Source organism: Nanorana parkeri, unplaced genomic scaffold (genome assembly GCF_000935625.1).
Source record: "Nanorana parkeri isolate BGI_ZX_2015 unplaced genomic scaffold, ASM93562v1 scaffold325, whole genome shotgun sequence".
Classification (NCBI taxonomy): Eukaryota; Metazoa; Chordata; class Amphibia; order Anura; family Dicroglossidae; genus Nanorana; species Nanorana parkeri.
Genome location: NW_017306593.1, coordinates 1,295,280 through 1,320,349, shown reverse-complemented (window position 1 = coordinate 1,320,349; position 25,070 = coordinate 1,295,280). Strand labels below are relative to the sequence as shown.

The 25,070-nt window shown below is 43.0% G+C and overlaps 1 protein-coding gene across 1 annotated transcript in view; it reads left to right on the top strand.

Annotated features, from left to right (window-relative positions):
- The first annotated feature begins 5,064 nt into the window (after positions 1-5,064).
- ADCY4 (adenylate cyclase 4) overlaps positions 5,065-25,070 on the top strand; it is an 86,429-nt gene continuing 66,423 nt past the window's right edge. The window contains exon 1 of the mRNA XM_018558207.1: positions 5,065-5,085. The gene's annotated coding sequence lies outside the window, so the exon portion shown is untranslated. The remainder of the gene's footprint in view (positions 5,086-25,070) is intronic.

Here is a 25,070-nt window from a genome sequence, read left to right as displayed (position 1 = left end):
ATAGATATATATCTATATATAGATCTATATATTTTTTTTTTACTTTCATTCAAATAAAATGTATTAGATATATTCACAATATTAGAAACGGGGAACAAAAGTTATCCTGCCTTCTATCATCCCCTCCCTTTACACACGTTAACCCCCACAACCACATTATGGGCCTCTGTGTGCCCTCGTCTGTCATCGTACAGTTACCGCTGTTCCTATATTCATTAGCAGACGGAGCAGAGCAAAGCATTCTGGGAGGTTTCTCAGGTCTCAGGGAGTGGAGCAACTTTAATTAGTGACAATTCCAGCAGTGAAAGAATAGAAAAGCAAGCTCCCATTGCGAAGGGAATGACACAGAAAAGTCAGGACAGAGGTGGCTAAGAGCCTTTGTGCAGTTTAAGCTGGAGTGACAGAACTGCACATACGAGTTAGGCAACAGCAGTATGACTTAACTTTTAGAAAAGTCATATCTAATGTATGTATGTGTATATATATAGATCTATATATAGATATCCTGTATATATACACACACACAGTAGAGTTGCGACTTTTTCTTTAAGCGAAACCCGAACACTCTAGTGTCGCGCGGACATTTTTGGGGGAGAATATGACACTGTGTGGTTAACAGGACGGCTGCTGAGGTCCCCAGCAAGCGCGGAACCTCAGGCAGCCGCTTCAGCTAAAAAATGTAGTGCCGGTGTTCTGTCGAGAACGGCGACCTAGTATCTGCGCTTACGTTCAACCTTTAAAGTATTCGTAAAATTATGTAAACCTTTCAAGTATTCGTTTGTAATGGTTAATTGTGACCGTTAATAATATACCGTCCATTGCAGTAAATGATGGATGGCAGTGAATAATGGATGGAATATTATTAACGGTCACAATTACCAATTTACACGAAATACTTTGTAAATAAATCCCGGTTCCTCGATAATATTGGTCTGTGCGCGAGCGCAGATGCTGAGGTCGGCAAATTCGACTACGTCGGCAGAACATCGGTATCTGCGCTTGGTATCGGGGCATTTTCACTGGTGAATCCCTACTTAAAAATATAATGCATTGCTGGGACTTGTAGTCCTAAATAGTTGGTGCTATTCTGCATTGCTGTATAATGATTATACAGCAATGCAGAGTAGTACCAGCTATGCGGGACTACAAGTTCCAACAATACATTATAATAAAAAACAGCACTGCAGACTACCACCAGCAAATCCCCCTGCCCACCTTTCCGGCGCCTTCCCTTCCCGGTCCAGACTTACTTTACCTCTCCTGCAGGACCCTCTTCCGTGTCTCGGCGGCCAGGGGACGGGGCTAAGAGGAAAGGGTCCTCACACAGCAGAATGTGCTGCCTGGTGGTGCCTGCAGCACATTCTGCGCGACAAGTGACAGCCTCTCCATCCCTGCTGCACAGCCGCCCGTACATGCTGCGGGTGGCAGAACAGCAGGGAAGGAGTGGCACGATCTCGGGGGGGCCCTCTTTTTCCTCGCCCCAACAGGCGGAACGCCAGGGCCCGGTCGCAATTGCAACTGCTTCGACCCTGGTAGCTCCGCCAGGGCCTTCAGGAGTCATTCTTGTGGCTATAAGGGTCTTGCAATGCCTCATGGGATTTGTAATTCCACAACAGCTGGAGTGCCAAAGTTACCTACCGATTATAAAGGACCTTACTGATATAATAAAAAATGAGGCAAAAAACAAAATGAAGCATGACTCGCAGCAACCAGTTCGGGTTTTGTTGTCATTCTGATCCGTGCCCTGGAAAAGTGAAACGAGAACTCTGGTTGTTCTGGACCTTTCATGACTCAGCATCATGTTCTTTAGTCCTGTTTAGCGAGACGCAATTGCTGGGTAATATTCTGGAATATGATATATATTTTATGAATTACAAATGTACATTATTGTTCTGCATATTACAAATCATGGATTCCAACTCTTTGAATGTTATCTCAAAAAAATAAAAATAAATAGAGGAACCTCACTTTAAGGCCTTGTTCACACCAAGCGCGGAGCAGGTGCAGAGCAGAGCAGTTGCAGACCGGATCAAAACTGCGTCCAATGTATTCCAAAAGTATTTTTAGCTCCAGTTCACATCGCAGCGTGCAGGTCCAGAGCAGGTAAAAAAACTGCAGTAGGCCCTATTTTACCTGCTCTGGAACGCATGCAAACGCATCCAAAACGCATGCAAATGCCTGGAACGCACTGAAAGCCCATGTTAAACAAAACAATTTTTACTTTTTTAACAAAAACGGCTCGGAACGCATCAAAAACGTGGCAATAACGCGGTAAAAACGCGGCACAACCCACTGCACTGCGTGTGCAGAAATCTGAGCGGATCTGCTCTGCATTTGGTGTGAACAAGGCCTTAAAGAAAAAGGTTTATTTTTACATCCCGGGTGCCGTGTCTGCAAATGTTACTGAATGCTTTGTGACTTAGTGCCAACGCCAGAAGCAAAAGGTGGCTGGTTCTATCATGGTTGAGTTATTTCCAGGAACCTGTCATGCAGGAAAAAAAGACCTGTGTGAGAAGCCTCAGACTAGAGCTGCCATACTAGCTCCGAGGCAGGAAAGTCTAACCTATTCAGCTTCTCTGTAAGCGATGTCGCTGGCCCAGAACTAGTATGCAAACTGGTGACAAGTACCCTCCAACCATAATTAAATTAGACTGCTTCAATAACTCTAGACAGTTGCCTTTACCTCACTAGTACCATGCTTGTGCCAAGTGCTCGTTGCCTGGAGGTAATAAAATGGATAAAACATGTCACCCCCGAGACAATACAACCTTGTATTATGTTTTGTTGTGAGGATACCAAAGAGTTAAGTGCACTCATAGAGGCTTTAAATGATCTCAGCCATCTCTTCAATGAAGTGGCTTTATCCTGTGGTAACCCAACACCTACAGTTCCTTATTGCCTCACTACCACGGCTGACCTTTTGGAGAATTCCTTCCGTCTTACAAAGGGTTAAAAATAGATACCAGCCAGGCTGCTAGATTCTGTCTTCTTTAAAGCAGCGACTGGTTTTACCTCATTCCAAAGGCCTGTGCCTGTCAGGTGTGGGGCAGATGATGTTTCCGACACCCTCACGTAAAGTTCTCGCTCGCAGGCTGCCTCTTCCCCCCCTTCTCTGTGGCCCCTTTCATGCGAACGCAGGTAAGAGCTTGCCTTTTTATTCGTCGTCCGGCTACCTGAAGTGAGAGGTGCTGACCGGTGAACCACAGAACTCAATGGCAGGTAATAAAAATCATAATGCATGACATGAAATGAACACAGGAGGAAGTGAAAGGGAAATAAAAACAATATAGGACCGAACTTGAACTAGAGGCTTCAGACAGATGGACAATGGAATAAGTTGGGGGGAATAAGTTGGGGGAGACAGTAGCAGACAGACACACATAGGGGAATGAGTTAGGGAGGGAGGCAGTAGCAGACACACACACATGGGGGAATACGTTAGGGAGGGGGGACGGTAGCAGACAGACACACATTGGGGAATAAGTTAGGGAGGGGAAGGCGATAGCAGATACACACATGGGGTAATACGGTAGGTAAGGGGGATGGCAGCAGATAGACACACATGGGGGAATACGTTAGGGACGGGGACAGTAGCAGAAAGATAAACATGGGAAAATAAATTAGGGAGGGGGGACAGTAGCAGATACACACATGGGGGAATAAGTTGGGGAGGGGGGTTGGTATCAATTAGGGCCACATGGGGGAATAAGTTAGGCAGGGGGGACAATAGCAGACAGACACACATGGATGGAACCAGGTCTATGGAGAATAGACAGGTTTGCTGAAAACTGGATAGACAAGCGGAGATAAGACAGACGCAAGACGCACGGCAGAGGAAAGATAGACAGGGCGCTGTTTTGTCATCTTCCTTTGGGCTTGCTTCCAAATGAATCTGGTAATTAAAAATCAGCACGAATAAATTGGCTGCATCCAGTGGCGTGCTGCCACAACCGTCTCTTCGCCACATGTCTCTAATCATCTTCTCTCACACCTCTGTTTGCGTGTTCCATGTCCATCTCATGCTCATACATGTCCCTGTCCTGTCTGTCAAGCCCCCTCCCTACCTGTCACTTCCAATTTCTCACCTGCTATATGGAAGTCAGACCAGGAACTGGGTCTGCTGCTATGTTCTTCCATTATCTCCCCACCACTTACCTGTCTGAGTCTATCCGCCTTCCCTCTAAACCTCTGCGGTTCTTCTCCTGCCTCTGTCTCCTGTGGGTTTTTTTTTTCTTCATGTCATCTAATTAAAATGAAATCAAATGCCCCAGATATGGAGATAATTATGGATTCCTTTTGAGGAATCTGCACAATATCACACCTTAATTACTTGCAAGCACATGACCTACCAGGCTTAACTGCATTGCATCCCACAAGTGTCTTTTTTAACCGCTTCCTGCCAGTAAAGCTACAGAAACAACTGTGCAGGCTTAGCTGGCATGGAACACATCCATGAGTTGCTAATAGCATTTGATGACAAACGTTGTTGGGTACTTTTATACAATGTCCTGGTGCCTGTCCCAACGGCTCATCAGCTGACACGATACTGTGTGGACACAACACAATATAATTATTATTTGTCTCTTACTGTGCCAGTTCCCACCAGCAGACATAACTGGAACCAGTACCGGAGAAGCTGGCATCAGTGCTGTACTGGCTTTGTTCTTGCAATGAGGTTAGTGAATTAGGAACAAATAGAAGTCGTTATGGGAATTTGTGATGAAAAGCTGATAACATTATAGCAAGAGCAGGAAATAACTGTAGAATGAAAATACAATTAGGACACAGTAGGGATCTTTTTTTTTCTTTTCTAAAGCATGCAAAAGTGGACTAGCAGAGGAAAGTGCTTAGCAGGATGGAGGTATCATTCAGCGCTGGAATAGATTGTGATGTGAGACAGGAAGAAGGCGTCTTTCAGTACAGAAATAGATTGGACTTCGATACACGATGGAGGTTCTTTCGCTGGGCTTTGATTGCTCTAGGTTAGAACCCTCCTGGAATTCCTCCTGGAATGGAGTTTGTCTTTTGGAACCGACAAGCTAAAGCGGAGCAGGAAGAGTTAAGGGATACACAGGAAACCGCAGGGTGGGTCAGACATCAGACAACAAGAACAAAGATGGAAAATACTAATAAACTCTGCTAATGACAACTAATTAGCTGTGCAAGGAGGTGGGGGGGCTGACATAGCAAGTGGAGAGGACAAAGGACTGACAGGGATACACAAGTATTGAGGTGAGACATACAAGCAATATTAAGAGATCTGCTTAAAAAAGGATACGAGAGGAGATACCCAGAGAAATAAGAGAAGGAAAGGTTTGTCAGGGAGAAGGAGGGATAAGGTTTGGGGTGGGACTCTGAGCTTTGAATGTTCAGTCTAGAGGCAACCTGGAGGCAATCTCAGAAGAGGGTAGAAGGGAAAGCATGAACCTGACTACTGCTGTTATCTGTCTGGATGGAAAGGGGAAAGGCCATTACTAACAGGACAGGTGCTGGAGGCTCATTCTTCTTGAGAAGGTATTTAAAAACAATGTGCTGTACTGATGCTGAGTGATGGCTCCTGTGTGTGCGGAGATTCATGGCTTTCAAGAACTCGGGTTGAGTTGTCTGAAATAAAACGATAAATGGATATCAGTTAAGATCAGGGGTAGGTAGTCTGTGGCTCTGCAGCTGGTGGGGAACTACAAGTCTCAGAAAGCTAACAGCATGCTGGAATTTTGGCATTCCACAGCAGCTAGGTTTTTAGCCTGGTCTAGACTATTCATTCTGGAAAGAAAAGTTGGCTTACACTGACACACGAGTAAGTGGAAGTGCTGGTAAAGATTGTGATCTGAGCAGATTTTGGCATGTATCTTAACAGTGAGCAAATATAATTATTAGGCAAGCTGGGATTCAGGTGCGTCTGATCTGCTTTCTGGAAATAGATGTGTAACGGGAAATGTTTAGAAACGGAATGATGGAATGATGGATATGGCATTATCTGAAGAAGCAGGAATACGGATGCAGTGATACCAGAACAGTCATTAGCAGCAGCATACTACTGGAATGTTTAACTCGCTGTTCTCTGCCTGTCTGCTAAACTCCACTGCCATATTCCCAATGGTTTCATAACATCCCTCTGTCCTGCTCTGGTAGAGTGCTTTCTGACAAATCACAATTAGCACAGTCATATTTTTAGCAATAATGCTTTATGTGCTTTTGTTTTGTAATGATACCTAAAAAGTGTCTCTGACAATTTATACCATCTGGGGCTCCTACTGATATAGAACTACAGTTCCCTGGATGCCAAAGCTGCCAGGGCTTGTTGGGACATGTGGTTCACACTATATAGCTGTGTCCTGTCATTTTAAGTCAGCCTTCTCAACCAGGGTGCTGTGGTACCATGGTGTGCCTCCTGGCTTCTTTGGGTGCCTCAAAATCTTGTGGGACTGTGATGTAAAGGGGAGGAATGAAGACTGAGGTAAAGGGGGAACTCTGATGTGAAAGGAAGGTGGGAGCTTCAGATGTGAAAGAGGGGCTACTGATGTGAAGGGGTAAACCCATTTTTTTTTTTTGTATGGGGCCCCTCTTAAAATCTCGAGGCACCCCAGTCTAAAATGACATTTTAGACTGGGGTGCCTTGAGATTTTGAATACTTTTCAAGGGTTGAGGAGCACTGATTTAAATTTGGCATAAAATGGTAATAGTGCTCTGTATGCTTTGTTAGTAGACACAGGGTAATTATTTTTTATTTAGACGACTGATTGAAGTATTTATAGTCCTCCTATAATGCTGTCATTTGTAATAATGACATCTTACTTCTGAAAGAATGCTTACCTCATTACTGTATGGGTGCAACAATAGCCATAGCCCACGCAACTGCTATGGTAACTGGGGGTGGAAGGGAGTCCCATTAGGGGGCTGTTGAGGCAATTTAAACCTAGACAGTCTAAATGCATAGGAATATAACACATCTCCATCACTGTATTGTTTGCTGTTGACACTGACCCTGAACCCCCCGAGACATTTCCAATTAAGAGCAGTCATCGGACTTAGGCTGGGTTCACACCTAGGGGTATCGAATATGCGTGTTTGTCGCGCATTTCGAGTGTTTGTTTTTACCGTTATTCGCGGTAAAAAAACGCGCGTTTCCGAGGGCTACCTGGCTGTATCCCTATGGATACGCGCGGCAAATACGCCCCAAAGAAGCTCCTGTACTTCTTTGGGCGTAGGGCGTTTTGTAGCGCGTTTATACGGCCTGTAATACGCCCAAGTGTGAACCATACCCATAGGAAATAATGGGATTTCGGTGTTTGAGCGTTTTTTGCAGAGCGTAGGAACGCGCTACAAAACGCACAGGTGTGAACCGGACCTTACGGTAGGAAACTTCAGAATCATTGTCGCTAGTCTCAGATCCCCCTTTGCAGGCTATGCAGTAAGGAGAATTCGTTTATCTGTATTAATAGTGTAGATTTACTGACCTTAGAGCTTCTGGTCATCCTGGCCAGCACTGAAATTAACCTTGTATACCTCATGCAGTCTTCCCGAGACTGCAAATCTCCCAGAGTGTCTCCTCGGCTGAAAACTGACAGCTGTCTGTATTTCTCCACAAAAGAATACACTGTTTAAAGAAGTTTGCATTAGAGTTATTATTATTATTATACAGGATTTATATAGTGCCAACAATTTGCTCAGCGCTTTTCAAAATAGTTATATAGAGTAATTGTGTGGAGGAGTAATTAAATAAGTCATAATAAAAAATATTGTGATGGTCAATATTGTTGATTTTTTTTAAAAACATTTTTTACTGATTCTACACCACCGCCTTCAGTACTTGCTTGCTGTGGCGGTGAAAGGGTTGAGAGGACTTTGAATTTACATGGAGGCCTAGAGATCTGGGGAGCTCCTGAGGATAGAGTAGTTAGCCAAAAAAATTAATTTAAAGGTTAATTATCTTCACTGATGCACTCCCTGACAAAGTCCATCCACAGCACTGATCCCTATAATGTACTCACTATGCTGACAGTTCTCCTGGTACCTGTCCTTGATTTCAGGCTTGTACACATCATGTGCAAAGGCCTGCATTTTTTCTGAACACGATTAACGCAGGTTGTTTTCTATGTGCCCTGTTCGCACCACAACTTAGCGGAGAAGTCTGCGTTAAAAAGCAAGTGAAAGCAAAGTCAAACTCACAAAAGAGAAAGGGAGAATTGATGACCCTGAAAATAGGGCAAAACGCATGAGGAAAAAGCATATTAATGCACTGAAACGTGCATAAAAGTACATGTTAATGCATATTGATGCATGTCAATGCACCTGCATTTTATGGTGTGAACGTCCTCTTCAACATACTTTGTTCAGATCAAAATATTTACTAGACATGTGCGATTCGTTTCGTTCCAAATCGAAATTCGGACGAATTTTCGTAAATTCGGACATTCGGATGTATCCGAATTCCGAATTACAGACATAACGAATGCAAACGAATCCGAATTTCCATTTCCGAAATTCGGTAGCGTTCGCACGAACGTTCGTTTCGTTTTCTGTTCTTATTCGTTTCTTATTCGTTTCGTTCGTTGGAGCAAAGTGACATTAGAGAAGGAGAAAAATATTTTTTCCCCCTCAAATGTCACTTTTGCTGCGAACGAACGAAACGAATAAGAAACGAATAAGAACAGAAAACGAAACGAACGTTCGTACTAACGCTACCGAATTTCATCCGAATTCCGAATCCGAATTGACTTTCACACACGAATCCTGAAAAACGAAATAACACAAATCCGAATTTAAAACGAAACGAATTTTTTGGCAGTGCACATGTCTAATATTTACTGTGGGGCCCCATGATCTGTAGTTCCACCCTGTTTCCATTTCAAATACTATTATAAAATTCTGCTGAAGTAATAAATGTGTTAACTATTTTAAATCTAGTTCAGATGAGACAATCCGTGACTTGTTTAATGCAATTAGTTTGTTTCATTTTACATGTCAGTTTATTCTACCTGATTTGGTTGGGTATACGTTTCATCAAAAAACACTAGCAGGTTTGTTTTCTTTTGTTTCTGGTTTTTTTTTTTTTTTTAGCGAGCTGAACTATATTGTGCCCTCTGACATATGACTGTAATCCTCCTATTATAGTATTAGGAGATCATGTCATGTGTATACCTGCATTTTAGACAATCCTAAATGTATTTGTTGCTTGCAATTGGAAAGAAAGAAAGAAACGATGGTGAAATTAGTCAGACATTGTCATAAAATACTTGGAAAATTGAGGAAAAATAATGCTTTGATAATATTTCGGTCCCTATTTCCATATATCAGTGATAACAACAAGGCACGCTTATGCTTTTGCTAAGGAAAATAACATTGTTAAACAATTTTATATAAAAAAAGTTGGAAAATGACAGCTGGATTCTGGTTGGTTGCTGTGGGCAACACGCTTTCCTTGGTGTTTTGAACACAAATATATCTAGGCAGTAACAGGCTTACAGATTGTGCTATTTCTGCAGATGCTTAGGAGACAACTGAAGGTCATATGAGATGGATGGAGATATGCGTTTTAATAGCGAATGTTCTACTTTTTTTCATCCCTGCTTCATTATTCACCTTCCTAACCCACACATGTACTTTCATGCTATACCAGATTACAGCTCTTTACAAGTATTCCCTTCTAAGTCCCCTTCCCCCAAGAACTTTAACATGGAGCTTACAATCTAAGGTCCCTGAGGACAGGGACTGATGTTATTGTGCATGTAAAGCGCTGTGTAAATTGTCAGCGCTATATAAATATCTGTAATAAAAAATATCTGAACATTCCTCTATTTGCCCAAGAAGCACTTTCATTATCTTGTATATGTCAACCACCATTCCCATTACGGTCTATGAAGCGGTTATATAGGGAGCAATGGTTTTCATATATCTTCATAGAGAAAGCTAGTGGTGCTACTCACCAGTACTACCATTCATAACAATAATTGAATCAACCATTGCGCAATCTGCACGGCCAGTATTTTGTGTTTGTATGGTTGAGTCTAAATCGGTCCAGGGCAGTCTATCTTTGGAACCAGTTGACTTTATTTCCCTGTCTGCATAAAGATGGACATCTCTATTCTGATCTGTAGTTACCCGTAAGTCCCTAAACAAAGTATATTTAGGAACTCGAGGATCCAAATGAAAGCCTAGCTACCAGTAAACAAGGGTTTGCTTCACCCACACCACATAGTTCAGCCTAGCAAACCTCCCAACTTTCTGAGAGGGAAAAGAGAGACACAAAGTTTGTAGACCAAGGACACATGTTCTGCCATCTCCCCAGTTTTATATTGACTATTAAGAATAAATAAACAAAAACTGATTTTGGTTTAACCTACAAGTGCTTTATTCATCATTTTATATTTCTGAGGTTTTTTTTTTCCCTGACTTTTTAAAATATTTAATTTCATAATAATAGAAAGGTTTGTGTGTGAAAGTTCGGTTCAGTGGTATTTATGTTAGAGGTGTACACATCTGCCCAAAAAGGCAGACAATTGAAAAGGAAAGAGGGACAGAGGGATTTGGTTCCAAATGAGGGACAGTCCCTCCAAATGAAGGGATTTAGGAGGTATGACCTAGTACTACAGGATGTAAGACAGATCTGCTGTAGTCTACCACACTAAACCAATTTGGTGATATGATGCCTTCTTTACCACTTAGACACAGGCATGTTTTCATCTTAGCTTGTACATACAAGCCTAAACAGTCTCACGTTTAGCAGGCATTCTGCATGCTTTAGCAGGCATATACTATGCATTTAGCTAGTGCCTTCAGGGCTTAGACCAGCAGTCTCCCAGAGCTGGTGAAATGCCTACTGAAGCCTTATAAATGCTTGGTAAAGTTATTGGCAGCTCTCCTGTAAGGATCTATATTGAGCTCTCCCAGACTGGCACAGAAAAGTGCTTAAGGCAGAACTCTAGGATATTCTAAAACTCATTTTGTCATTTTGCCCTTCCCAAGCTAATAAAAAAAACATACAGCTTGATTTTCTAGGGGATAATTTAACAGAGATTACTACTTGCTTTACTCTATGGACCTGTGGTAGCCAGTGGTTTAGTCCTTTTTTCTCTCCAGCACCGGGATGTGGACTGCCACTCCTGCGTCATGACATACAATCTGTGGCCAGTGGTGACTTCTGGTCCTGCATTGTACATAATGATGTTGGCAAGAGTGGTTATAATGGGTACCTAGGAGGCAAAATATCTGGTCCCAGTGTCATCACATGGAGGCAAAGAAGAGGGTCTTTAGCCCTGTGTATGCTCCAAATAAGCAAGGCTGGGGTCTTCATAGTACTTTTTCTCTTGGCTTTAATAAGCCAAAAGTTTGACAGGGAAGCCTGGGGAAAACTAAGTATAGACAGCAGAGTAGGCAGGCTATTAAAAAATCTTGACTTCCCTGAATAAAGTACAGAATCACTTTAAAGCCGTGGTTCTCAACTGGTGGGTCGCAACCCAAAAGTGAGTCTCAAACTGTGTTCAATGGGTTGCCGCATGCGTTCCACTGTGCTAGGTGAGAGGCTCCTCAGCCTCCCCCTAGCACTAGCACTGAGCAGCCATTCAAAATATGCTGCCCGGTGCTAAGTGTCAGCTTGAGGTGGGGTGTGCTAGGGGTATGGCTGTGAGGGAGCTCCATCCATACGTGCATTGCTTATTCGCTTGTGCCTTGTAGATGTGCCTGGACCGGAGTGATGTCACATTTTGGCTCCCGGTAGCCCTACAGGGCACACAAGGAAGCTATGCAAGCAATGCACATATGGATCACAGCAAAGAAGCCCACACTGGACCCCAGGCTGAAGATCCACTCAAGTTCCCATATGGTAGGGAGACTGGGTGGATCTTACAAAAAAAAAAAAACATTTTTTTTTTTTGGTGTGTGTGTTTTTGAGGGCCCATTTACACTAGTACAGTGCATTAATCACACAGTTACGTGTGATTAACGCACTGTACCATGCAATCACACTTACTGCGAATTCTGGTGCGGGAGGTGCATTGCTATTCATTTGAATGGCACCCCAAACACCTTCTGCCCACAGTGCAATTGCCCACACCGGAACACGTGGTAACGCAATGCTGTGCATTCCAGTGCGGTGCGACTTGGGTCACAACTTAATGACCAAGGACAAATTTGGGTCCTGAGGTTACACAGGTTTAGAACCACTGCTTTAATGTATTAAAGACCTAGACAACCACGCAACTAGTTTATTTATTTATTTATGGCTGTCAGCAATGGCGGCACCTATATTTTCCATTTATAGTGCTTAGGTGAAAAAAGTTAGTAAAGGTAAGTTACAGAAATGTCCTGTTGGCTTCCTGTCGGCTTCCTGTTCTATGTAAAAATGGCTGTAGGCAATCCTTTAGCCTGCTAGGCATTAGAGTAGAGTATGGAAAATTAGAGTAAAATCCACAGTTTGGTTACAGGTGTTTCAGGTATAATTGACACAAAACAGGACTGCCAGTGTTTCCAGTCTATATAGCTACAACAGTATCAACTTTCATAGGCCGTGAGTGTATGGGCAAGTGCGAGATCTATTTGGGTGGCTTCATCAGTCAGTATGTTTCAGAAGGCAGAGTCGAAACCTCCCTATCCTATCCCTATAATTACAACTGGAACTTTAAAGAAGGTGTACATCTCAGGGTATAGCAGCTATATGACACAGAGAACACAGATAGAATCAAGGACTGCTGTATAATAAAACTTTTTTTTTTTTTTTTCCTTACAGGTTAGTAGATCTCATAACGGCTTGAATTTATTTTTTTTGTTTCAGTTAGGTTTGGTTTAACCCCTTGCAGCCAGTGGGGGCTGGCACTTTAAGTGCGCCGTGACGCTAGATCAGGGGTAGGCAGCTCCGGCCCTCCAGTTGTTGTGGAACTACATGTCCCATGAGGCATTGCAAGACTGATAGTTACAGGCATGGCTCCCAGAGGCAGATGCATGATGGCATTGGTAGTTAAAGCACAGCTGGATGGCCGGAGTTTACCCCCCTTAGGAGGGGCTTCTGTTCATTCATTCAATTGGCTGCATAGTGAAGATGTAATTGGGAGCCCACCTTACCAGTTCCCAATCGTCAGTAGTTGACTAGGAGCTCAGTCCTAGTTCTGGGGAAACCGATTTTGAGCTCACCCCAACACATTGGCACAAATATATGGCTGCATATATCCATCATGCTGCTGTGAAGATGTTAAAACTGAACTTCAAGATATAAAAGATACAGCTATATAGTCATTAATGCACCGTTAAATGTATATAAAAAAATAAATTATTCATTTCACTGTCCAGTTGGCAGGCTGAGGGCAGGGTGGTTTCACCATGGTATTCCATAACTGTAACAGAGAAATTGGTGTCATCTGCCTGGCTGTGTGACGGGCCTGTGTATATCTCGGCACTGAATGGACATAAATTCAAATCCTTAGGCGAGTATAACGCCTCCCTTTTATATGTATTTAGATGTTTGCCTGGAGTTCATCTTTGATAATGTGGCTCAGGAAATATACAGCATACTGCATTTACCTATAATGCTTGATCAGCAAATATTCCTATTATATACTAAGCCAAATTGAGTCCTAGAATTACATCCTTCACTGCCAACCAAGGAAGCATTAAGAACTATTTTCACTCAATGCATTTATTATTAAGCACGTGAAATAGATGATCACCCAGACTGCTAAGGGAAAAAGACCTGCTATTAAGACCTGCAGGAAACCTGCCAAACCCAAAACTACATTTTTCTAAACCACAAATAGTGCTTTACGAACGCTATGGTTATAGTTGTGGCAATGCTGGTTAAACAATGTTTACATGTAGTTGGACTGGAATGGCTTTGTCACAATGATCATACAGTGCAGTGACACAATAGTGTCAGCCTAATCTTTAAATGGTTCATTACTATCTTGGCTCTATATACTTCAGTAGCTATGCTTTAGTACTGGAGTTCTTTAATGAAGCTCTAGCATTGGAATGATTCAGTAACGATCCCGTTACCATCTTATTGCTTTTACTTCAGTAAGTATATAAGGCAATTACATTTTCCATTTAAAATGGTTGAGTAATTAGGGAGCAGTGCGACAGCCCTGCTGCTGGGAATGTTCTGATTCTGTATTGGTTCAGTAACAATGATTAGTCTTGTAGCAGAGCTTTGCAGAACACTCTTGTTAGTGATGGGGAAGGGTAGGCGCCCAGATCTCATTAGTGGTATATTACTGCTGGACAAAGCTTGAACATATCCTCACACGCAACAAATGCAGACAGGACCTCAGGGAACTTGTAGAACTGCACTGATGCTTAGACATCTGGATAGTTCAATTTATCATTTGTAACACATTCATACAGAACTGTCATAACTGCCTTAGAAAGTACAAGTGCAGGACCTATTATCTACATTGTGAACAAGCTTCTATGATCTGTGCCAAAAATAAAGGTATTCCCTGACTGCATCCAATTACTTTAGTCCTTGGGACCACACTAATGTATCTATCACATGCGGTTCACTGGAAATCCCATAACTGCAACCATGTGCAGTCACTGAGGGTGAAAGCATTGTAAGCTGGCTATAGTCAGGCAGATTTCTCATTGAGACATCAGCAATCTTCTTGTGCTTGTCATGCGTCCGCCTTGTGTTTTTTGTTTAACCTGATTTGGACAAAGTTAAGCTGGATATACAGCGGTAGATTTTGTATGAATGTTGATACGAAAAATCTGGTCAGAACATTCAAAAATGCCAGCGGGAGACTTGGCATACGCCGTTCTACGTTTTGTTTGAATTTAACATTTCATGTATGGAATTTCTCAAATAAAAACCACATTCATTGTTAGAATTTCATTCATTTGGGAAACCTCGAAAATCCTTCTATTTTCCTTTTGTCAGTGTGGTTGAAAACAATCATTGATTTGAACCCATTAACTATTAGAAAATGGAATGAACGTTCCAAAAACAGATTTAAAAAAAAAATGTTACTAGTGTATGGTCAGCTTTAGGTCTCATTTACACTGGCAGTGTCAATCCTGCCTTTTATGCGTTCTAGAGCACATTTGTAAACACCTAGAAATGCATTTAATGATTTTCAATAGTATCATTCAGACTGAATGTTTACCTGCTTTTGACCATTAAGGCTCTGTTCACACCTAGGCGTATCGAATATGCACGTTTCGTGACGCGCGTTTCTTACCGCGTTTCCAAGGGCTACTTGGCTGTATCCCAATGGAAACGCGCAACAAAAACGCCGCAAAGAAGCTCATGTACCTTTTCTGGCGTAGGCCGTTTTGTAGCGCGTTTAGACGGGCTTAAATACGGCAAGGTGTGAACCAAACCCATAGAAAACAATGGGATTTTCATGTTTGAGCGTTTTGTAGAGCGTTGAACGCGCTACAAAACGTACAGGTGTTAACCAGGCCTTAGTTTAGCTGCATTTAGAGGAAATAAAATTCTGTGCATCAAGAATCCAATTGGAAAGTCTAATCCCAGCTATACTGATGTAAATGCGGAGCAAAGTGACCAAATGCCACTAAACCTGCTTAAGGCCCATTCACACCTATAGCTTTTGGTGCTTTTAGGCATTCCTGCATCAGGTTAGGAATCAATCACTCTCCCTGGATACATCGATTGTTCATCCAGGGAGAGTGATTGATTCCTAACCATGTGTGATCGTATCGCTGGCAAAATGTATCGCGTTCAATGGCAGCGGCTGTAAACCAATAATTAATTTGAATAGGTGACAGCTGACACTTGTAAAGGGCAGATTGAGCATTCCTGCTGCAGGAAAGCCCAGCTTTCTGACGCAGGAATCCCTAATTGCACCTAAAATATAGGTGGGAATGGGGCCTTTAGCACGAACATCTAAAAGCAGGAAAGTAATCTGGGAAGCATAAACTTTGTGGAATATTTACAAAGCAGTGAATGTGACATTCACCAAATATTTATTGCAAATAAGCACTTCCTGGTGGATGTGTGTTTAAAGAAGTGATTCCTTTTATATACAGTGAATGGTTGGTTAGTAAATCATGTGTAGTTAGCTTTAGGTGGAAAAACGATGTCATAGTGACATCAGGGGGGTGGTTCCCCCTCAATTGATTTGCTACTGTATATAATTGTTTCACTAATAACGTGCGGTTGTCACTGTGCGGTTGTCACTGTGTTTGCCTGATGAAGGGACCATGCTCAGTTTCGAAACATTGCTTATTGCACTGTCACTGTTTGCCTAGCGTCTTAATAAAAAGGACGTACAGCACCGTTTACCTTGCAGTGTGGATGACTTTTTCAATATTCCTGTGGTTGGTTGGTGAATGTCACAATCACTGCTTTATAAATGTGCCCAACAACATTTCTCAACCTTAAAATCCAGGTGTCGGGAATCCCTGCTAAAAATTATTACATCAACCGCTCGTGATGCATTAGTGTGACTAGTGCGATGTTGTTGTTATTAAAGAATGCGGTATATCTACTGTATGACACCCAAGGCAGATCATTTCTAGCAACACCTCCTGCTCTAGGCAACAAAATAATTTAAATAAAAAGTTGAAAGTTTATGGAAAGGAGGCCCCTTACATTTATGGTCAGCAACAGGAACAATGCCCCTTATTGGGGTGGTCAGTGGGAGGAATTCCAGCCTTATAAATGACTTTACTGACCAGTGGTGTCAGTGGAGATGCTCCACTGGTGCCACACTGCTGGCCCATTGAGTGAAGTCAGCTCTGGAACTAAGCAGGCACTAGTAGCACGTTAATTTGCCACTGCATATCACCAGATTAGGCCTGAAATTGTATAAGCAACCATAGTAATCAGCTGATGTAAAGACAGCATTAGACTAAACTTACCGTACGTCATGTGTAGGGTTGAACAGGATCACCAGTGCACATTTACGCTTCATCCATTCAGTAGAAATGGTTCAGCTGGAAAATCACATCAGACCATGATTACATATGACTGTGAATGCAGTCATCTGAAAGTGCTAACCATGTTCCACAGCTTTGGTATTGTGAGAGAAATGTAAAACTTTGTATAAACATGTATCCACATATATATCGCTCTGCATCTTGTACCATTCTAACAGTACTGTATTATCATTGAAATCTGTCTAGAATCAGCATCTACCACAAAACAATAAAACGAGGCCTGAGGCTACATTCAAACAGGGGTGTTCTGGGATTCCTGAGGCAAGAACCTATCCCTGTTCAGATGTACCCATTAAAGTTAATGACCGGGTGACAGTGGGCACATCTTTCAGTGGCAGTCTACATGTAATCGTACATGGTACGATAACAGGTGGTTTGGGATAGATGATTGTTGCTGTGCTCCTCTATCCTGCATCCAGGGACAATCTGCTATCCTGAACCATGTACGATTACATGTGGACTGCTATCAGCCGGTCATTTACGTCAATAGGTACATTGGCTGCATCTGAATGTGGACACCTGGCATTCCTGCTGTAGGAATCCGTAGGTTCTTGCCACAGGAATCCCAGAACGCGTGCGAATTGGGCCTTAGAGTACATTCCCACCTACACATTAGTCTAAACAGGTCACAGCATGTCATTAGAAGCTGAAGCTAGCGTTTCGGGACCTCGCAGGGACCGTCCATCAGAGCGACATAGTGAGAGCGGCTAGCTTCAGCTTCTAATGACATGCAGTGACATTCTTCAATAAACATATCAAAGAGATAATGAATTCATCTGTGTGTGTGCCTGTGACCTGTTGAGACTATTCGCACGGCGCCATTCGTGTGATCACCATGTGTACCACCAACATTGAAAGGTTGCAGACCGTAAGGAGTGTGGGTGGTTCTTGGAAACAATTGCACCCACTCATTAGAACATACAATGGGGCAAATGTTCCAATTTTGTCGCAGAGCAAGACTTTGGTAAACGGGAACAATGAGACAGATCAGGCCACAGACTTATTACAAGGATTTAGCTTGAGTCATAAATTCATCCCTCAACTGCTCTAAAGTAGCACTAGGACAGGATAAAACCTGACCCCAAACACTTATTATTAATGTGTCTGAGTGAAAATCTGTCTCATCATCTGTAAGAAATCTGTAGCAGACCTTGTAATTCTGTTGCAGTTGGTTTATGCCTCACTGTGCCACTAATTGGCTTGATAACTGTCCCCCCAAGTTGCATTGTAAAGCACGTTTGCCTGCAAGTTTAAGGACCCATGCACATGTGAGCCTAGGACCGTACAACATAAAATGTGGGTGCATTTCCCTGCCCAGGAGTGACAAATGCTGTATATAGAAATCAATGGCTGTATGCGTCTATAGGTGGGTATATGTCAGACTTGTGTTTAACCCCAAACACAGACTGTCTGAACTCAGGGTTGAACGTCTGCACATATTTGTGTTTTATGGAGGTACCAGTGTATACCCGCTGACAACACAGTTACCCATTATCCAGCTGAGTCCCATTTCCCCTCACTTAAAACATAAACCCCAATGCTTTTTTTCTCTCTCATGGACTTATAGCCAGAGAAGAACTGAGGGAAGAATAAAACTTTACCCTTGCAGTGGAGCTACCCTTGCACTGCAAGAGTTAAGTGTTCATTTTGGTCTAGGTCCAAAATAAAAAGGATATAATCACCTGAACCTTTGTCCCGTCTGGCTTTTAGAATGGTCTCTGCAGCCTCTCCCCCTCTGCCCCAGCGGTCTAAGGATCCATGAGTCGTCATAGCTAATACACTAAATGAACATGAGGATGTTGAGGGACATTCCATTGCTGGAGCGGAGGGAGAGAGAGGCTGCTGGAATCGGTCTAACAACCAGGCAAGACCGAGGTTTGTGTGTCTATACTTTTTTATTTTAGACCTAGACCAAAACGAGCAATGGGTAGCCCCACTGCAAAGGCCAAGTTTTATTCTGAGTGGAGTTCTTCTTTAAGGTGGGCTTTCTGTCCATATTCATTTTAATGCTCTTTTTGGGTTTATATGTGACTGTAAGGGCAGGTTCACACCATTTTGCGGGCTAGATCTGGAACGCAGAGCGTTTGGAATTTTTTTTTTCTTCTTAAAATGGTCTTACAGGTGCGTTCCAGTGCGTTTTTAGGTTTCCAGTGCATTTCAAACCAGACAAAATAGGACAAGCAGTATTTTTCTGGTCTGGAACGGGGAATGGACTCAGATGGTGTGAATAGAGACCAGAAATAGCGTAGGGATACATTAGGATGCATTTTGGATCCGGAAACAATCTGGTCTGGAGATGATCCGGACATGGTGTGAATGGGCTCTTAATTATAGTACAGTTATTATTATTTATTATTATTATACAGGATTTATATAGCGCCAACAGTTTGCGCAGCGCTTTACAATATAAGGAAGACATTGCAATTACAATATAATTCAAGACAAGATAGTAAGGATGGCCCTGCCCCTGAGGGCTTACAATCTGAAAGAGGAGGGGGAAATGAAGCAATGAAGGCATATTTTGTTGGGGGGTACTGGGGGGCACATACATGTCCACACATAGACACAATGCAGAATAAGGCATGGTAAGTCAGTAATGGGGGATATCGGTTTCAGGAAGTCCATGGGCTAGGCCCCTAGAGTGCACACTAGTCCTTTGACCCATGACTGCATGTTTTCCAGAGTTCAGCTCCTCTTTAACAGAGAATTATGAGTCGAGTGATTTTCACTCACCTCATAATCTCAGCCGACCTGTGACAATGAGACTGTCACAGGTCGGCTCAGTAGATCGGGAAGTGAGCGAACACATACTGGCTCTCGCTCACTTCTCAATCCTGTGCCAGCAGAGAGCCGTGACAGGGGAGGGACTGGATTCCCCCTCCCCTGTCCGATCCTCCAGTGCTGACTGGCGGAACGGACGGGGAAGGGGCGGGTACAGCTGGCTCTGCCTCTAGATAGGCAGAGCCAGCTGTCACTCGCGCAGCTGGGTGGATCCAGACATAATTGTCGGGATTGGTTCCGGCTGCGGCGTCTCAGTATACCGCGAGCTGTACTGAGCTTAGGGTAATGGGAGGATGCTAGTTTGTGTCCTCCCGTTAGCCTAAGGAGAACTATGGGGAAAAGCCTTAACCACATAGTTCTCCTTTAACATTTTATCACATTATATATACACTTGCTGCATAAACATGAATTTCTGTTTGGCCCTTGGGGAAGCATGAAGAAAGTGAAATGACCCCCCGACCTCCACTACCTGTCACCAGCAACTCTCAGGACAAACTGTGATCATCCAACGTTTTATACAACCAGTATTTACCCTCAGGGCTGTTCATTGGAGGTTTCCACAATTTCTTGCTGCCTGTACTCATAACTGACCTGATTATTCAGGATTGCCCTGGACAGGATGTGACATTTGTTAAAAGTGGGAACATGATGTGTCTAAATGCAGTCAAAGTTTGCTGCCTGGAATTTTTTTTTTCTCTCATTTTTGTTCTCTTTATCTTCCTTCCTTTTTCTTTCCTGTTGTTGTGTTTTTTTTTTGTTTTTGTTTTTTCCCTCTGTTCTCTTCTTTTTTTGTTCTCACTTTTGTTTCCTATTTTTTTTTCCGTTATCGGGTATGAAGGATACTAAAGCTAGATGCGTTTACAATATGTAGAATCTGAGTAATACAAGAAGCTTACAATTTAGTGGATATGGAGGATAGGGAAGATAGAATTAAAATGAGTAATACAGAAATCCGTGGAGCTTATGATCTTTTGGGTATGGGGGATAGATGCAGAAGATAGCTGAACTTGCACTCTATAGAATCTGAGTAATACAAGAAGCAGAGGAGCTTACACTCTGTTTGGGTATGAGGGATACAGAAGATAGCTGAGTTTACAATGTATAACATACAGGAGTCATGGAGAAAGTAGATACTTACAATCTACAGGGTATGCGGGATAGATACAAAAAAAAAAATTAACTTACAATCTATAGAATATGAGTAACACAGAAAGCAGAGGAGCTTGCAATCTATTAGATATGGGAGGGATATGAAAGGTAGAGGAGCTTACAATCTATAGAATATGAGTAACAGAAAGCAGAGGAGCTTACAATCTATTAGATATGGGGGTATGAAAGGTAGAAGAGCTTACAATCTATATAAAATATAGGAGTGATTCCAAGGTTAGAAGAGCTTTCAGTCTCAAAGTACCATTTGATTTGTCCCTCTCCCATGTACACGCTCCCCTCTGAGAAATGAAGCCCCCCCAGGACTGACACCAGGCCAGTTGTCCCAGGTGGGTGACCCCAGAGACAGCGGTGTGTGCTAATCATGAACGGCAGAGCTCTCTGATGTGCTAGATGCAGGCTTTGATCCGTCACCCCCCTCCTCCCTCATTATTTCTCAGCAGCTCCTCTCAGATCAAAGTTCTCTTCCGTTCTCGTATCGCTCGGTACTTGTGTGCCCTCCTAGTGGTGACATCCCGAGCCCCCAGCCTGTCACTTAGCACTGGGCACGGGGCGGGATCGCCATGTGCTGTTATTGATTCTCCAACTTTATCTTATCACACATTGAACTATCCGCCCGCCCGGTGTAAAGATCAATTGGAGGCAAAGAGGAGCACCGAGATCACAGCATAGGCTGCTTCCCCTAGACTCGGTGTGGATGGAGGAGGTCAGTATGAGCTGCGATCACACAAGGACCTCAATAGGGCTTGGACAAGAACCTTCCCCTCATTGGCACCATGAGAAGTCTGCTCTTTGTTCTTCTCTCCAGTGATCAGGTGTCTGTGAGAGCAGGCTTCTAGAACACATTATAATCTGATTTCCACGATCTCCTTTTAGGAACATCCCTGATTGGATACAAATTGGATGGTTTAGGTAAGTCCTCTTATTATAGTTTTGGTTAATTGTATGAAGATTGTTGTACAGTCAGATTGTAATGTGTAGGATGAGCCTTATAGTTCATATTCAAAGCCAACCCCTAGGATTAGGTGTGTGTGTGTGTGTGTGTGTGTAACTTCCTGTAATAAAGACCAGTCACTGCTCCTCTCTCTCCTTGTGCAGGGTGTCTGGTCTTGTCTCCACCCCCTCCCATAGTTTTCTACAGACAGTCTGTAGTGGGTGGAGTCTGTTGGATCCCTCCCACGGTGATAATATCACTGCTACATTTAGATGGAAATATGTGGCTTGGCAAATGCATTTGTTGCACACAAACTGGGTTTATATCTTTGGTGGCTATTGAGGTATCTTTAAATGAACTTTTTTTTGTGTCCTTTTTCAGCTCTAAAGTGTATATATAAAGTCAAAACCTTGTTTTTTTTTCTATTTTCGATAGAGTAGGGAATGTTTAAAGCGGAATTCTGGAAAACACAAAAAATCTCCCCTTGTAGCGGGGCTGACCCTGCAAAACTGCAGGGGTTAAATGTTCATATAGGTCTGAGCGTTTTAACGCCCAAAATGAGCATTTTGGGTGTTTGTTTTTCCCCGGAGATGGGCTCTGTCTTTTTTTGTTGTGTTTTTTTTGCCTTGTGTGTTTCTTTTACTTCTTAGTGCCCATTTACACTGAGCGTTTAATCGCGCGTTTTCCGCCGCGATATCGCGCATATTTGCCGCGTGATATCGCGAGAAGTCGCCGTCCAATGATTTTCAATGGAGCTGTTCTATGCTACAGCTCCATGTCGCGTGTCGCTTGTGCAGGACTGTTTTTCCTGCGGATGTCGCACGATTTTTGCATGCAGCCCGACGGGGAAGGTTGCGCGGTCGTCGCCCGAACAGTCGCGCGGATCCGCTTGAGGTAAGTGTCGCTCAGTGTGAATAGGGCCTTAGACTTAACAGGATTGAGAATGATATCTCTCCAATGTAAGGGACATCCCCTCTTAGACAATTGTCACAGGAACGAGTGTCCCCATTGGAAAATTCCCCTCTATTCCTGTTCTGGTGACGACCCAAATTATGGATTTCCCCTCACTTTTATTCCTGGTGATCAGGACAATTAGGGTCAATCTCCCTAACAGGGACACAGACATCAGTAAAAACCTAATGGGGATCTAACTTGTCTCTGCTTTTCCTAACCTATATATAAAAAGAACGTTTTCCTTAGTCATACTTTAACAAATCTACTATTAGATCACCCTTTGCACCCTTGGGCTAGAATCTAGGTCACCTTTACTGTGATGAAGAAATGTTGTGTAAACATTGTCTATTTGATCATGGTATATTGCAGATAAATATGTGTATGTACTGTGTGTGTGTGTATATAATCTATTTATTATTATTATTATTTATTATCCTATTTTTTCTTATTCTATTTTTTCTTATGTGTGTGAGATCTAGATACATATTTGGAGTTCATTTTGAAAAGGTTTTGTGCATCTATCTCGGGCACCCCCGGGGGTACGACAGGCTGAGAAATCGTGTTCCACATTAGCCAGCGTGTCCTAGTTTTCCTAGTACAGTACCATTTTTTATTTTTTTATTTTTTTTTGGTCATGGCAATCTTTTAAAAGCTAATCTTTCTAGAATTCCAACTTTTGTTATGTGAATAGGATTTCTTGGAATGGACATCTATTAGAGTGTAATGCACTGGAAGTTGAAAGGAAATGACAAGTATGACAAAAGCTATAGCATGTCATGTAGGCTGATCACTGGAGGATCTGAAGCATGTATAGATTGGCTGAAAAATCCAAGGTGTGTGTGTGTGTGTGTGTGTGTTTTGTGTGTGTTTGAAAAGCTTTTAAACTGTCCAGAAAGAAAAGCCTGCAATCCACGCAGTCAGGGCTTTGTGAACAGCATGGTTCTCCGCAGATCAGACACATGTACACTTTTGTTCAGGTGTACTAAAAGCTCTTAAGTTTTTATAAGAAAATTCCATGCGGTATAAACATAATAATCTCCTCTTCCAAGGAATTGAGCTTTGCCCACCTGCTATTTCCATTGTGGCTGGAAAATATGACGTGCTGGATTGGCCGGCCGGCTGTAGCTGGCGTGTTGTCAGTTCTCATTTCTAAGGGAGAGCTGCTCTAATATTACATTGCCCTGTGAGTGGCCCGGGGCGACATGTGCCCTGTCTCTGTGGCCTTAGGTGTAAACAAACGTCGTTTGTAAAATCGTTTTCCTTCTCGCCTTCTACTGATCTGCTCACCTTCTACTACTGCTCCTGGGAAAGCGGAGCAGGAACGTCACGCTTCAGTCCACCTTTTAGTCATTGCTCCATAATACAGAACCTGTCAGCTCTATTCTCCTATGGCCGTGAGAACAATAAGGAAGATTGATTTTCCCCCATGGGTCAGCAGGTGTTGGATGATTTGGGCCCAAGTATAACCCAAATATCTGTTTTTGTATGGACCAGACCTGTAATGCTGACTGTACACTATGGGCTTCATTTATAAAACTATTACCTGGTGTATAGCTAGAACCCAAATATCCGTTTTGTATTGACCAGACCTGTAATGCTGACCGTACACTATGGGCTTCATTTACTAAACTATCACACCCTTAGGGGTACTAGTACTGTGCAAAGTTCATAGACGTAGCCCATAGTGTTCAGGTGCTGAACTACATAAAAAAAGTAGCCTGGATGGGGAGAATCCGCCCCCACACTGGGCTATTGTATTCTGACAGCCAGGGTCGTCCCCATGATGAGACAGCCTAAAGCAGTAGCCTCAGGGGGCATCTTATGGTCATCTGATGGCTCGGCCCAAGCTCCCACCCCTTCTCCACGACTGACAGCTCGGACAAATCCGGACTGCATTAGCCCCCCGCTCCCCCCCTTTCTCCTGGCCATCTCAGGTGGCTTAAAAGGTAGGGACGGCCCTGCTGACAACAGTGGGTGTGTAACTCTCAGAATACTTGAAAAGTGAATGCAGCTGACTGGCTGAAATCACTGTTCGGCAGACAATTTTCAGGATTTTTCAAAAATTGTCAGAAGGAGGGGTGCCAACAGGACCACACACTGTTTGAATTCCAGCAGAACTTGGACAAAATGTGATCCATGTACAGCCAGCTTGTACAGCCAGCTTGAAACTATCTCCAAGCAAACAAAACCCCAGCTGGCAGTGGGGGGTGAACACCACATTGTACGGGTTAACTGCTCATTTATGTCTAGGAGGTTCTTTAAGGTGGTTTACTTACCTGACCCCACCCCCGCCCCTCTCCCCTCACACACACACACACACACACACACACACACACACACACAC